At 46.3% G+C, this 13237-nt stretch overlaps 1 non-coding gene across 1 annotated transcript; it reads right to left on the reverse strand.

Moving 5' to 3' along the window:
- Positions 1-7324: 7324 nt before the first annotated feature.
- Trnaq-cug lies at positions 7325-7396 on the reverse strand. The gene has a single exon. It is a non-coding gene; the product is annotated as a tRNA-Gln (tRNA).
- Positions 7397-13237: the final 5841 nt, after the last annotated feature.

Raw genomic sequence — 13237 nt, forward strand, 5'->3', positions numbered from 1 at the left:
GCAACATAGCAAACCTCAACAGATACAAAAAATTGGAATAACTATCTGTATCTTATTATGATCACCATGGGTTAAAGTTAGAATTCAACAACAAAATTTGCAGAAACTCTACAAACTCATATAAACTGAACAACGTGCAATTCCACCATTCCTGGGTCAAGGAAGAAATAAAAAAAGAAATTAAAGACTGCCTGGAATTCAATGAGAGTGAATAACCAAACTTACCAGACACTTTGAAAGCAGTGCTAAGAAGAAAGTTCATACCAATAAATGGCCACATGAAGAAACTGGAGAATAGTCACACTAGAGAATTAACAGCACAACTGAAAGTTCTAGAACAAAAAAGAAGCAAACTCACCCCAGAGGAGTAGACGCCAGGAAATAATCAAATTGAGGGCTGAAATCAATAAAATAAAAACAAGGAAAACAATACAAAGAATCAGTTAAACAAAGGTTCTTTGAGAAAACCAACAAGATAGACAAACCTTTAGCCAAACTAACAAAAAGACACAGAGAGAGCCTGCAAATTAACAAAATCAGAAATGAAAAGGGGGACATAACAAAGGACACTGAGGAAATCCAGAGAATCATCAGTTCTATTGTGTGGAACAATTTGAGGAGTATTGGTATTAGCTGATCTTTGAATTTCTGGTAGAATTCTGCACTGAGGCCATCTGGACCTGGGCTTTTTTTTTTTTTTGGGTTGGGAGACTTTTGATGACTGCTTCTATTTCCATAGGGGTTATAGGTCTATTTAAATTGCTCATCTGTTCTTGATTTAATTTTGGCAAGTGATAGCTATCCAGGAAGTCGTCCATTTCCTTTAAATTTTCGAATTCTGTGGAGTACAGGTTTTCAAAGTATGACTTCAATAACCTTGATCCCCAAGCCACACAAACACACAACTAAGAAAGAGAACTTCAGGCCAATATCCCTCATGAACATTGATGCAAAAGTACTCAATAAAATACTGGCAGATCGAATCCAAGAACACATCAGAAAAATCATCCACCATGATCAAGTAGGCAACATCCCAGGGATGCAGGGATGGTTCAACATACGAAAACCCATCAATGTAATCCACCATATAAACAAACTGAAAAAGAACAACCATATTATCATCTCACTAGATACTGAAAAAGCCTTTAACAAAATCCAACACCCCTTCATGATAAAGGTCTTGGAGAAATCAGGGATAACAGGAAAATACCTAACCATAATAAAAGCTATATACAGCAAACCAATATCCAACATCAAACTAAATGGAGAGAAACTCAACATGATTCCTCTAAAATCAGGAACAAGACAAGGCTGTCCACTCTCCCCATACCTCTTCAATATTGTACTTGAAGTTCTAGCTAGAGCAATAAGACAACAAAAGGAGATCAAGGGAATACAAATTGGAAAGGAAGAAGCCAAACTTTCATTATTTGCAGATGATATGATAGCTTACATAAGTGACCTAAAAAATTCTACCAGGGAACTCCTACAGCTGATAAACACCTTCAGCACAGTGGCAGGATACAAAATTAACTCAAAAAAAGTAGCCCTACTATATACAGATGATAAAGGGGCTGAGAAAGAAATCAGAGAAACAACACCCTTTACAATAGCCACAAACAACATAAAATATCTTCGGGTAATGCTAACCAAACAAGTGAAAGACCTGAACAACAAGAACTTTGAGTATTTAAAGAAAAAAATTAAAGAAGATACCAGAAAATGGAAAAATTTCCCATGCTCTTGGATACGTAGGATCAATATAGTAAAAAAATGGCAATCTTGCCAAAAGCAATCTACAGATTCAATGCAATCCCCATCAAAATACCAGCACAATTCCTCACAGACCTTGAAAGAACAAGCTTCATTAACTTAGAGGCCAGGTTCTTAAAATAAGTAGAGATTTTTGCATGCATGGGTAAGCAAGAAGAGCAGCAAAGACAGGCGTTGATTTGTTCTATTTCCAGGAGGACAAAGGTCATTGTCCATCATCTGCCTGTCAGAGAGCCAGGGTTTGAGCTCTATACCCACTTACCTCCCACCACCCTCTGTTCCTATTTTTTTCTCTTTTTTTGAAATTATTTTTATTTAAGTTTAAAACAATCTTATTTTACATACCAATCCCAGTTCCCTCTCCCTCCCATCCTCTCACTTCCCCCACCAACCCCTATCCCACCCCCATCCACTCCTCAGAGAGGGTGAGGCCTCCCATGGGGGATCATCAAAGTCTGTCACATCATTTGGGGCAAGGCCTAGGCCCTCTCCTGTGTACTAGGCTGACAGAGTATCCCTCCATAGGAAATGGATTCCCAAAGTTCATTTGTGCACTAGGGATAAATACTGGTTCAACTGCCAGAGGCCCCATAGACTGCCCAGGTCCCCCAACTGACACCCATGTTCAGGGGGCCTGGTTCAGACTTATGCTGGCACCCCAGCTGTCAGTCTGGGGTCCGTGAGTCTGTTCCTATTTTCATTGCACATCTAAAATCACTTAATCCTTTATAACTAATAAACTAACTCAAAAAATAAAAAACAAGTGGTTCTTTAAAAAAATCCAAGGTCATTCTTGGCTGCACAGTGAGTCTAGAGTCAGACTGGACTTCATGACAGGAAATAAAAAAGGGGGAAAGAAAGAAAGGAGCCTGTAGGCAAGAAAGTGACCTTTCACTGGGCAGTGGTGGTGCTCACCTTATAATCCCAGCACTCAGGAGGCAGAGGCAGGCAGATCTCTGAGTTCAAGGCCAGCCTGGTCTGCAGAGTGAGTTCCAGGACAGCCAGGGCTGCACAGAGAAACCCTGTTTCTCCAGGACAGAACCATAGCATCCCCTCAGAAACCCTCATCCCCACCTGATATGGCTGGCTTTGATGAGATCATGAACTTCTGAGATGGTGCTGTGAAAACCACCTACTTTGATCTGATGCTATGATTAGAAGGGACTGGAGAACCTTCGGGGAGACTATTCGTATTCTTCGCACTGTGAAGACACCTGGCCCTGGCACCTAAGAACACCAGGAAGTGTTCCATGAAGAGGTCCTGGGGGATCAAAAGTTTCACTAAGGGAACTAAAGAGATGGCTCAGTCACCAAGAGTGTTTGCTGCCCTTGCTGGGGATCAGAGTTCAGTTCCCAGTATACATGCAAGATGGCTTGTTGCATGAAAAATGAAAGTCCCAGAAACAGATATTGGAGTTCAAACTTCAAGCTGAAGGTCAGAAAAATCAAAGCAGTGGCCCACTAGCTCTTACCTGTACCTCAGGCTGAATGGGCTGATCCTGCTGCCTCTCCTCAGCGAGGCTGGAGAATCCTGAGACTGAATGTCTTCCTCTCCTCAAAGTGGCTGGAGAATGAATGCCTGATCCTGACCACTGAAGACCCTGCTCCTATCCATTATAACCCTCTAGTGCTGCGACTAAAGGTGTGTGTTCCCAGGTGCTAAGATCATCTTTGTGTGAGCTGTTTCTCTTTAAAACTGGATCAATTTATGTAGAACTGGATGACCTTGGACTCTCGGAGATCCTTCTACCTCTTATTCCTGAGTCCTGGGATTAAAGGTGTGTATGCATCACCACTGCCTGATCTCTATAGATTGAGGCTGACTTTGCTCAGGCAAGCTTTAATAAATCATAGATAGTATATCACCACAGTGGCTCACAGCTGCCTGTAACTCCATCACCAGGGGATCTGACACCTTTTTACACACAAATAAAAATAATAATTAAATATTAAAATAGCAGATTCACACTTAGTCCTTCTGAGCTTTAATCCAAAGGAGTCCCCAAATTGAAGAGTGTGAATTTCAAAAATGTGTATTCTTTAAAACCTTCCTACCAGCGGTTGAACCAAATTTCCCTGGAAAACCTAGAGGGTGTCATCTGAAACAGGAGTGCATTCCCACCTAGGATGGTGTCAGGTGAGGGTGGGGGCGGGCGGCGTGAAGCCTGTGGAGGAGGGGTTCCGGAGCGAGAAGGGAACGAAAGGAACCGAGGAGGGCAAGAGAATGAGGGGGTGGGCAGGGTGGGGCTGCATACAGTAGTCTCTCCTTAAGTCCAAAGCTCCCGACTACCGCTCTGGAGGACGTCCGTAGCATGCCAAGGTCACGGTGTGATATGTAGGAGCTGTGGCGTCCACTGCCATGTCATTTCCGTCCTTGGATTTGGCAGCTCTCAACTCTGTGAGCAGCTCTGGCTCATCCCAGCTTGGGGATTCAGCATTCAGAGTCTTCCAGAGCCCCCGGGAGACAGCAGCGTGGAGGCTGCGGGCACCAGAAGGTGGGAAAGAGACCATAGCTGGCTGAGTGCCTACACCTCCACCAACCTTACTCTCTAATTAGGGCGACCCTAGCTTTTCTTTGGATATGCCCCTTGGCAAGTCTCACTGAGGACCTGCCCAAGTGAAGTCGCATTTTGTGCGCCGCCTCCAACTGTCCGCCAGGGGGCGCCCATAACCTTGTCCCGGGGACTCCGCAGGCAAGATTGTGAAAATTTCTTAAACTGTGAGAGTAGATTTCGCCTTGCATAGCAGGATCTGGCCGGTTTGATGTTCACCCAAAAGGTCGGGACAAGAGAAAGTCCTTCCTCCTCATCTTCTCAGACTGTAGCCCATCCTACGTTCTTCCGGTCCTCCCTTCTTTTGGAAAAAGTAGTGTGTAGGAGCACAGGCGATGGAGATCTGGAGCAAGCCGTGGGCAATGTGACAAGGGAAAGGCAGAAAGAAAACCAAGTGGAAGTAGAGATGAAAGACCCGAAAAGGGAGAAGGGGAGGGAGAGAAGAGAGGAGGGAAGACCCGGATGCAACGAAATCCAAACCCTGCTCCGAACAATATCAGCCGCCTAAAACGCCCTTCTTTGTGTCTGGTCGCAAGAAGGATTTCATCTCATTCGGGCATTTAGATACAAACCCGAAGAACAGGCAGAGAGGGCGTGAGCGGTGGTGACTACTCCTGTGAGTCTAGCGCGCTTGGATCCAATCTGGCAAGGATAAGCGCTTGAGGAAATTCTTGGAGGCCAAGCATGGATTTACACACCTACAGCCAACTAGAAACAAATTAGGCATGGGGTAATGGTGTGCACTCTAGACTAAGGATCTGGCGATCCGAGATCAAATCTCAACGGGACTTTTCCTTTTACTGGAAACCAAAGCTGCTGTCTTACTGTGAAACCGGCCAAGACTGGACTCTAGAGCAAGCCTGCTGTGCTTCCCCTCCGAGCCCTGTGGTTCAGGAGGCAGGGAAATTTCCCCGAGTCAGGAGCTGCTGAGATCCCGAGGTCCTTACTGCTCCTCTCTACTATTTGTGACCCAGAAATGCATCCCCAGGTTCTTGTTTCTGAGGAGTCCGGGTTCCAGAATGCGGTTCTCAGTTCCGTGGAGTCTATTGAGGACGTTGCTGGCCAGTACATCTTTGCAGCGTGTGTGTGTGTGTGTGTGTGTGTGTGTGTGTGTGTATTATATTATACATTATATAGGTGAACTGCTTAGGCTGTTTAAGCTTGTTGAAAGGCGACCATGGGAGTGAAGAGGGCACTCTTGATCCGGCCTCCAGAGTGTTTATTTCCTGGCCTCCTGCGATGGCTAGCTAATCTTGGTCAACTTGACATGCCAAGGAGGAGAGAGCCTCATTTGGGAAATTACCTAGATGCGATTGTCCTGTGGACATGTCTGTGGGTCGTTTTCTTGATTGTTAATTGATGTAGGAGGACCCAGGCCACAGCGAGCAATTCAGAGACAGCTTTCCTGCGTGGTTCCTTCTTCAGGCTCCTGCCTTGAGTGCATGTCTTGGTTTTTCTCGGGGATGGGCTGTAATCTATGAGAGGAAACAAACCCTTTCCTCCCCAAGTTGATGGTAGTAGAATGTTTTATCCCAGCAACAGAAAAGCAAACTAGACCACCCCCAAGATGTCTGTCCTGGAGCAGGCCGCTACATTCCAATAGCTGAATTAGGGGGTGGAGTGTTTACCCCGTGTCAGAATTTGGTACAAGTGCAGGGTGCAGTCACTGTCCACTGAGCCACTATGGATGGGACTCCACTGCCATATGAGAAGGAAGCTAAATGCTTTCCACTAGTGCAGGAGTTACCACGGGGAGAGGGAAACCCCGGTACTAAGAGAGCGGTTCTCAGCCTTCCTAATGCTGTACTCTTTACTACAGTTCTTCCTGCTGTGGTGAACCCGGCCGTAAGATTATTTCTTTGCTCTTATGAAAATGCAAATATCTGTGTTTTCCGATGGTGTTAGGCGACGCCTGTGAAAGGGTTATTGGACCCCAAAGGGGTCATGGCCCACAGGTTGAGAACCGCTGGTCTACGAGGTTAAGGAACTAGAGAAGTTCACTTTCTGAGACACACTGATCCACTTACGAGGGGCTGAAGCGCCTTACTCGCAGGAGACCTGTCCATTTTCACGCTCCAGGCAGGGTACCTGGGGTAGGCGGCTCAGCCAGCTCCGGCCCTCTTAGCCATCGAGCTGGGACCTTTTTGCCTCCCTTGCTTCTCTCAAGCACCTCTGCTGGGCCCTCCCATTTCTTTTCGGATCCCAGGCTGAACTCTCTAAAACAACAGTTATCCTTTTCAGTACTTCGTAACTACCCAAAATTCCAAACACAGGAAATAATTATTTAAAACTTTTCAGGCACCTACGTAGGACGCCCATTTAAGCCCTCTTCTAACATTCCCACGATCTTTTCCAGGAGCTTTCCTGGCAGAGTTCTGGCAGAAGGAAGCTGCAGTGATTTCTGACTCCCGGCCTGGGGAGGAGCCCACCTAAGGCACTGAAATCCAGGCTCAGTTCTTTCTGCATAAGTTAAGGATTTAAAGGGATTCCCCCAACCAGACGCAGTGGAAGACTGCTGCAGCCTCTGCTGGTTTCAATAGAAACTCAAGAGTTCAACGAACTGAAATGCGCTGAAATTGCTCAAACCCAAGACCAAGCCGAGAAGGGCTAGCTCGCGCTTAAATCCCTTTCATCCGGTGCAGGAACAGAAGAGGGAGCCGCGGGTGTGCGAGCAGTCAGGACGCGGTGGTGTGCAGCCTTGCCGGTGCGGGAACCCTTCCAATCCCATCTCACCGGCGGACCGGGAGGGACCTGCGGGTTGCTGGGCTCCAATGTGACAGCGAGTCCCGGGCGAGAAAGGTGGCCAAGGACGGGATGTCCTACTGCGGAGTCGGGGAAGCTATGCGGTAGATTGGTGTTTCTGAGTTGAGAGCTTGGACACATCTGCGGCTTACCAATGACCTAGTGTGGGAGGGATGCCGGGACCTTTCCCTCCTGCGCGAGGTCAGGGGTGTACACGAACGGGAAAGAAAATGGATCCTACAATGGACTAAAGAGAAAGGTCCCACCGAGATTTGAACTCGGATCGCTGGATTCAGAGTCCAGAGTGCTCACCATTACACCATGGAACCACACAGTCGTTAGCACTCTGACTCACTATAGGTGACCAAATCCATTCTCAGCCCCGACCTTATCCCACAATTTCTTCTTCAAGCACTTTTCCTATAGTCAGGTAGGATCAGAGCACCCTCAATCCGCAACCAGGAGAATCGCCCGCACTCACGTTCATTCTGTTCAGCACTTGGCGTGAGGAGTGCACCGGGAGATAAGCGTCTCTCGGAGAATCAGAGTAAGTGATTTAACACTTTAGGACCCGGGAAGTGAACGCCCGTTCTTCCTGGATTGCTGCTGTCTTGGCTGCCCGCTCCCCATGCCCCGCCCCGCCCCCGGAAAAGGGTTTCCTATTTTGCTTTGCAGTTTTTCTTCCTATTGTCCAGATCCCGGTCCCCTAGTTTCTCCTCCAGCCCCTCCCACACACCTCTTTTCCGCTTCCCCACTCCTTCTCCCTCTCTTTCCTGCTCCCCACCTTCATGCCCCAAGCTCAGCTCAGGTCATAAGATCACTGAGAAGTCGCAGAAAGGAAGGTGAGGGAATGCTCGCCCAGTCGAGGAGCATCATTACTTCTTGTGTCAGAGTGCCGTGGGAGTCTTTCCAAGAGCCAGCAAAACGCTCCCGGGAAGCCCGGACCCGGACAGCACAGGCCTTATTAGCTGAGTACAGGGCAAATCCAGAGCTGGGAGCTCTGTGACACTTCCCTGAGACCTGAGAAACTGCTGGAGCACAGGGAACCTTGCCTGCAGGGTTCGAGAAACTGGTGGCAGTTCCTCTGAAGGCCCTTTGTGGCTGCCTTGGCACCATTTACAGAGAGGGACCAGTGGGGCCTGCGACGGTGTGAAGATGGGGAGAATTCTGGGTGACACCTTAAAATGAAAAGCTTAGCAAACTATGACTGAGCTCGATGAATGAGGGAGATATGTGCTTACTTCGGACAGCAAGTGGTAGCTGAGAAAGCACCTACATCTTCGTATCCAGAATGTGGTCTGTTCCCCAAATATAGGGCCGGAGGTCACCGGAAGATGCACTGCGTCATAGACTCCTGCAGCTAGGCCCAGACCTGCAAACAACCACTGGCGGTTTCTTCCACAGGGACCTGTGCACAACCAGCGTCTAGGCACCACTAATTCTTCAATAGAGGACAGAGTCTGTGTCAGAGTAGACTGAGGACCGGCTTTCCCTTAGACTGAGTTAAACTAGTCAGTTTCCATGGGTGCTAAGGTTTGAATGCGAGGTCCCTTCCCCTAAGGCTCATGTGAACCCTAGGCTCCAGTTCTTTTGAGGGATGGACTAGGACCTAGGACCCGGAAGGCGCTAATTTCATCAGGTATTTTAGGAACTGAAGCCTCATGGGAGTAAATAGGTCATTGAGAGCAAATTTGGAGGGTATGCCTTGTGTATATCTTTTCCTCGTTCTCTTCCCTCGCCTGTCTACCTTGTGGCAGCCATGTAATAAGCAGCTCCGACAGGCCATGTGCCTTCTGCTGTGAAGATCCTGCCTTGGCTCAGGGTAAACGCAATGGTGCCAGCCAACCATGGGCAGGAACCTGAGTTCACAAGGCCAAATAAACTTTTCTCTGTCTCTGTCTCTGTCTCTGTCTCTGTCTCTGTCTCTGTCTCTCTCTCTCTCTCTCTCTCTCTAAGTAACAATAGGGAACCACAAACCAACCACAGTTGCAGTTTTTATATGGTCAATAGTGATTGTTGCCTTGGGGGAAGTGATTGCAGAGGGGTGGAATTCAATTTTCCTCAAAGTATATTATATGAATGACTTAAGAGAATAAATAGGTAGATTCATGTGTTGTGGTTACAAAGAGGAAGGAAGAAACTAAGAAAATATGAAAGATGGCTCAGCTGTTTCCATATATGGAAGAATTTAATTTAACCTGGGAAAAAGAGTTTCTCCAAGGAGAGAGCCCTAAAAAACAACAGGAACAAAGTTCCAATGTCACATGGCCAGTTGGAGCAGGAAAGATGGTTTAGTTAGGGAGCTAAAGGGCTTCCATAGAAACCCTTCCTACTTCTCATCTTCTCGTACTTGAGAAATGGGACTTGAGTTAATAATTTCATGATTGAACCTGTTATCCCACATTTAAGAATGACAGCCCCCCAAGACTCAGGATCCCCAAGGAAGAGAGGCATAAAGATCATAAGAACCAGTGGTCAGAGAGGACCAGACCAAAAGTATCTTCTCTACATGACAGGACCCATGAACTCACATCAGCTGTAGTTGGCCATACAAGATCAAGGCAGGTGACATTCCAGAATGGAATGGGAAGGCCTTGAGTCCCCACCCATCTGAGAAGCTATCAGCAGTTGATAGCTACTGGAGGAGAGGAGAGCAGTTTTAAGGATATGACTCGTGGGGGGGGGCAGTGGTCTACCATACTCCTGCGGATGGTCCAACACTCATGAGTATACGGGCAGCATGAATTAGACTCCATGGGATTAAAAAGAAAAAAAAAAGACAAGTTGGGAGAGGGTGGAGAGCTGGGGATGGATCTGGGAGCACTGGGGATGAATATAATAAAAATATATATCATACTCATATATAAAATTCCATAGAATAAAAAAACATGACTTTTAAAAGTAACTGAGGGAGCCGGGTGTTGGTGGCGCACGCCTTTAATCCCAGCACTCGGGAGGCAGAGGCAGGCGGATCTCTGTGAGTTCGAGGCCAGCCTGGTCTACAGAGTGAGTTCCAGGACAGCCTCCAAAGCCACAGAGAAACCTTGTCTCGAAAAACCAAAAAAAAAAAAAAAAAAAAAAAAAAAAAAAGTAACTGAGGACTGGAGAGGTAGCTTAGTCGGTAAAGTGTTAGCTGCACTAGACTGAAGTCCTGATTTTGGATCTCTAGTACCCAGGCATGTTTCCTCCCAGTGTTTCTAGCACCAAGGAGGCAAAGACAGAAGGATCACTGGGGCTTGTTGACCAGTTAGCTAGTCTTGTCCATGGGGGGGCTCCAGGTTCACTGAGACCCTGCCTGAAGAATAAGGTGGAAAGCAGTAGAGGGAAATATCTGACTGAGCTGGCAGGATGTCCCCATTGGTGCAATAGTGGTACTGACGTCTTGGGGGTAACCAACAGCTGTCTAACTTGACGTGTGGCCCACTCAACAGGAGGGTCTTCGTGTCTGGTACTGTAAACCTAGCCAGCTACTCATGGCTGGAGAGGCCATTGACTAGGATTCCTAAACTAATATAATTTCTTACTGTTCTCTAAATACCTGTCCATATACCCACAGACAAGTGTAGCTTTCACCCACCCCTCATCAAACAAGCTTCTTTTTGCAAACAATAAAGACAATTACAGAGATCTGCAACTGGTGAAAATTCAGAGCATAAGAGACTGTGGGGTGCCCAACCTCAACTGATAAAATCTGCATAGAAAACCATATGCATAAGGCTTCTGAAAATCACAGAAAAGGGAGCAGAAAGGTTGTAAGAAACAGCATCCGAGAATGGGAATGGGAAGTGAGAGTGATGTAGCAGTGTTCATCTATGAAATCTAAGCAAAAATAAAACCCCCAAACCCTACCTATGACAAAAAACACATTATTGTATGTGATATTGGTGTGAGCAGCCAGCCCTTAGATCTGCAGCCAGGACAAGGATTAGAGCATGAAAAGTATCAGACAATAAGCTAGGTACTATTTCATCTTCCTTACACACACACACACACACACACACACACACACACACACACAAGTCTGTAGAGATATGCCTGAATGTATAACTTATATTTTGTACAAGACTGAAAGACTTTAGAGGAACATCCAAGTACTATACATTAGTTAAATGGTAGATGTGATTAATGCCTTTCATGAAGGTTATTTTCGTTTCTTTACTTCTCTCTCTCTCTCTCTCTCTCTCTCTCTCTCTCTCTCTCTCTCTCTCTCTCTCTCTCTCTCTCTCTCCCTCTCCCTCTCTCTGGTTTGGTTTTTCGAGACAGTTTTTGTAACTTTGGCTGTCTAGAAACTCACTCTATAGATCAGGCTGGCCTCAAACTTACTGAGATCCGCCTGTCTCTGCTACTCGAGGGCTGGGATTAAAGGCGTGCGCCACCACTGCCCAAGAGAATATTTTCTATATTCATGATTTTATTGCTTCCACTTGGTCCCAGTAGGTTTGGTGAGAAATAAATGCCAACTAAGAAATGCCAGTAAACATTAGCTATTAGTAATGACCTTTCACTCAGGCATTTACTGGACATTCTACTAATAGGGACTTGGTGAGTACTAGGGACATGAAACCAACAGACAGGCCTACTTGTAGGGAAGTCAGAAGATATTTTGGGGAGTTGGTTCTCTTCTTCCACTATGCAGTTCTATGGAATGGACCGTGATGGAGGAAGTCCTTCTGTGTATATGTTTGTCTTATTGGTTTGATAAGTAAAGCACTGTTGGCCAATAGGGAAACAGGATAGGTGGGACTAGGAGATAAGGAGGATTCAGGGAAATGTAGTAAAGAGAAGTTGCCACATGATGCCAGGAGGAGAGGACACACGAGCCTGGCGTTCTGGGTAAGACCTTATCGAAATATATATATATATATATAGTAGTTATGAGTTAATACTTAAGACAGAACTAGCCAATGAGAAGCCCTGGACACTGGCCAACAGCATTGCAACTAATGAGTCTCTGTGTGTTATTTGGGGTTGACGCGACACTGGGACCAGGCTGGTGGGAAGCGTTATCATAACAGGACCTACTCAGGCTTTATTCATCGAGCCATCTAACAGGCCTTTGTTGTTTTTAAACGGTAAGACCAATGAGCCTTGGCCTTGTTTTGTGTTCTGTGCCTCAACCTCCTTCATCCTCTAGCATCTGCTATGACCATAATGACCTGAAATGTGTGTTACAGGTCCATTAGCAACCACAGCGAAGACCACATCTTAGTCCCTGGTGTTTGAAGCAATATGGAGTACTGACAGCCAAAGGATGAGGCAGAGGGTGACCTTTACATAAGAAAGCTTTTGGGGAAAATGATAAATGTCTACAACATCTAATTCTTTAAGGAGTAACCTGGGCTACAGAAAGATTGGGAGAGAAACCCAAGTTTGCCATAGCCAAGAATTTCCGTAGGATGGCCCCAGGACTGGCTCCTTAATATTGTTGGGAAGCACCAACTCAAGAGGCAACAGAGAGCATGGGCCTCTCCTTTCCTTAGAACCTGAAACCACTGGAGTGATGTGAAAGAAGCTGTGTGGAAGGAAGTCCCTTAACAGCTTTTCAAGGCCGAGGAAAAGACCCCCCCGTGTGTAAGAAAAGTAATTACAGAATCCTGTACTAAACAAAAGGCTTATACACACACAAGTATTAACTGAGTACTTTCCTGGCACTACCCTAAGTACTAGAGGATTGGAGGTCAGCTAGGTCTCCTTAGGACCTCACATGTGTAAGAAGTAAGTTATTGAAAACAGATACCTTCATCAGAATTTAGTAAGTGATGTCTGCATATGATAGCAGAGTAGAAAGGCACATAAGGGACAAGAACATCTCTTCCGAAAGAGAAGGTGGAAGAGGCTTTATGAAAACCTTAGAGACTATATAGAATTCCTCAGATCATTGGATAAGAAAGCATGGAGCTATCCATGCATGGTGGCGCATGCCTATAATCCTAGCCACTTGGGAGTTGAGGCAAGAGAATTGGCAGTTTGAGTCCAGGCTGAGCATCACAGTCAAACCCTGTCTCACAAGATGAGAGGGGGCACTGGCTGATCTTCAAGAGAACCTAGGCTCAACTCCAGTACCCACATGGCAGCTCACAACCAGTTTCAAGAGATCCAGCAGCCTCTTCTGACCTCTGTGGGAACTAGGTACACACACAGTTCAAGATACATGCAGGCAAAATACCTAT

The sequence above is a fragment of the Mesocricetus auratus genome, unplaced genomic scaffold (genome assembly GCF_017639785.1).
Source record: "Mesocricetus auratus isolate SY011 unplaced genomic scaffold, BCM_Maur_2.0 Super-Scaffold_100009, whole genome shotgun sequence".
Taxonomy (NCBI): Eukaryota; Metazoa; Chordata; class Mammalia; order Rodentia; family Cricetidae; genus Mesocricetus; species Mesocricetus auratus.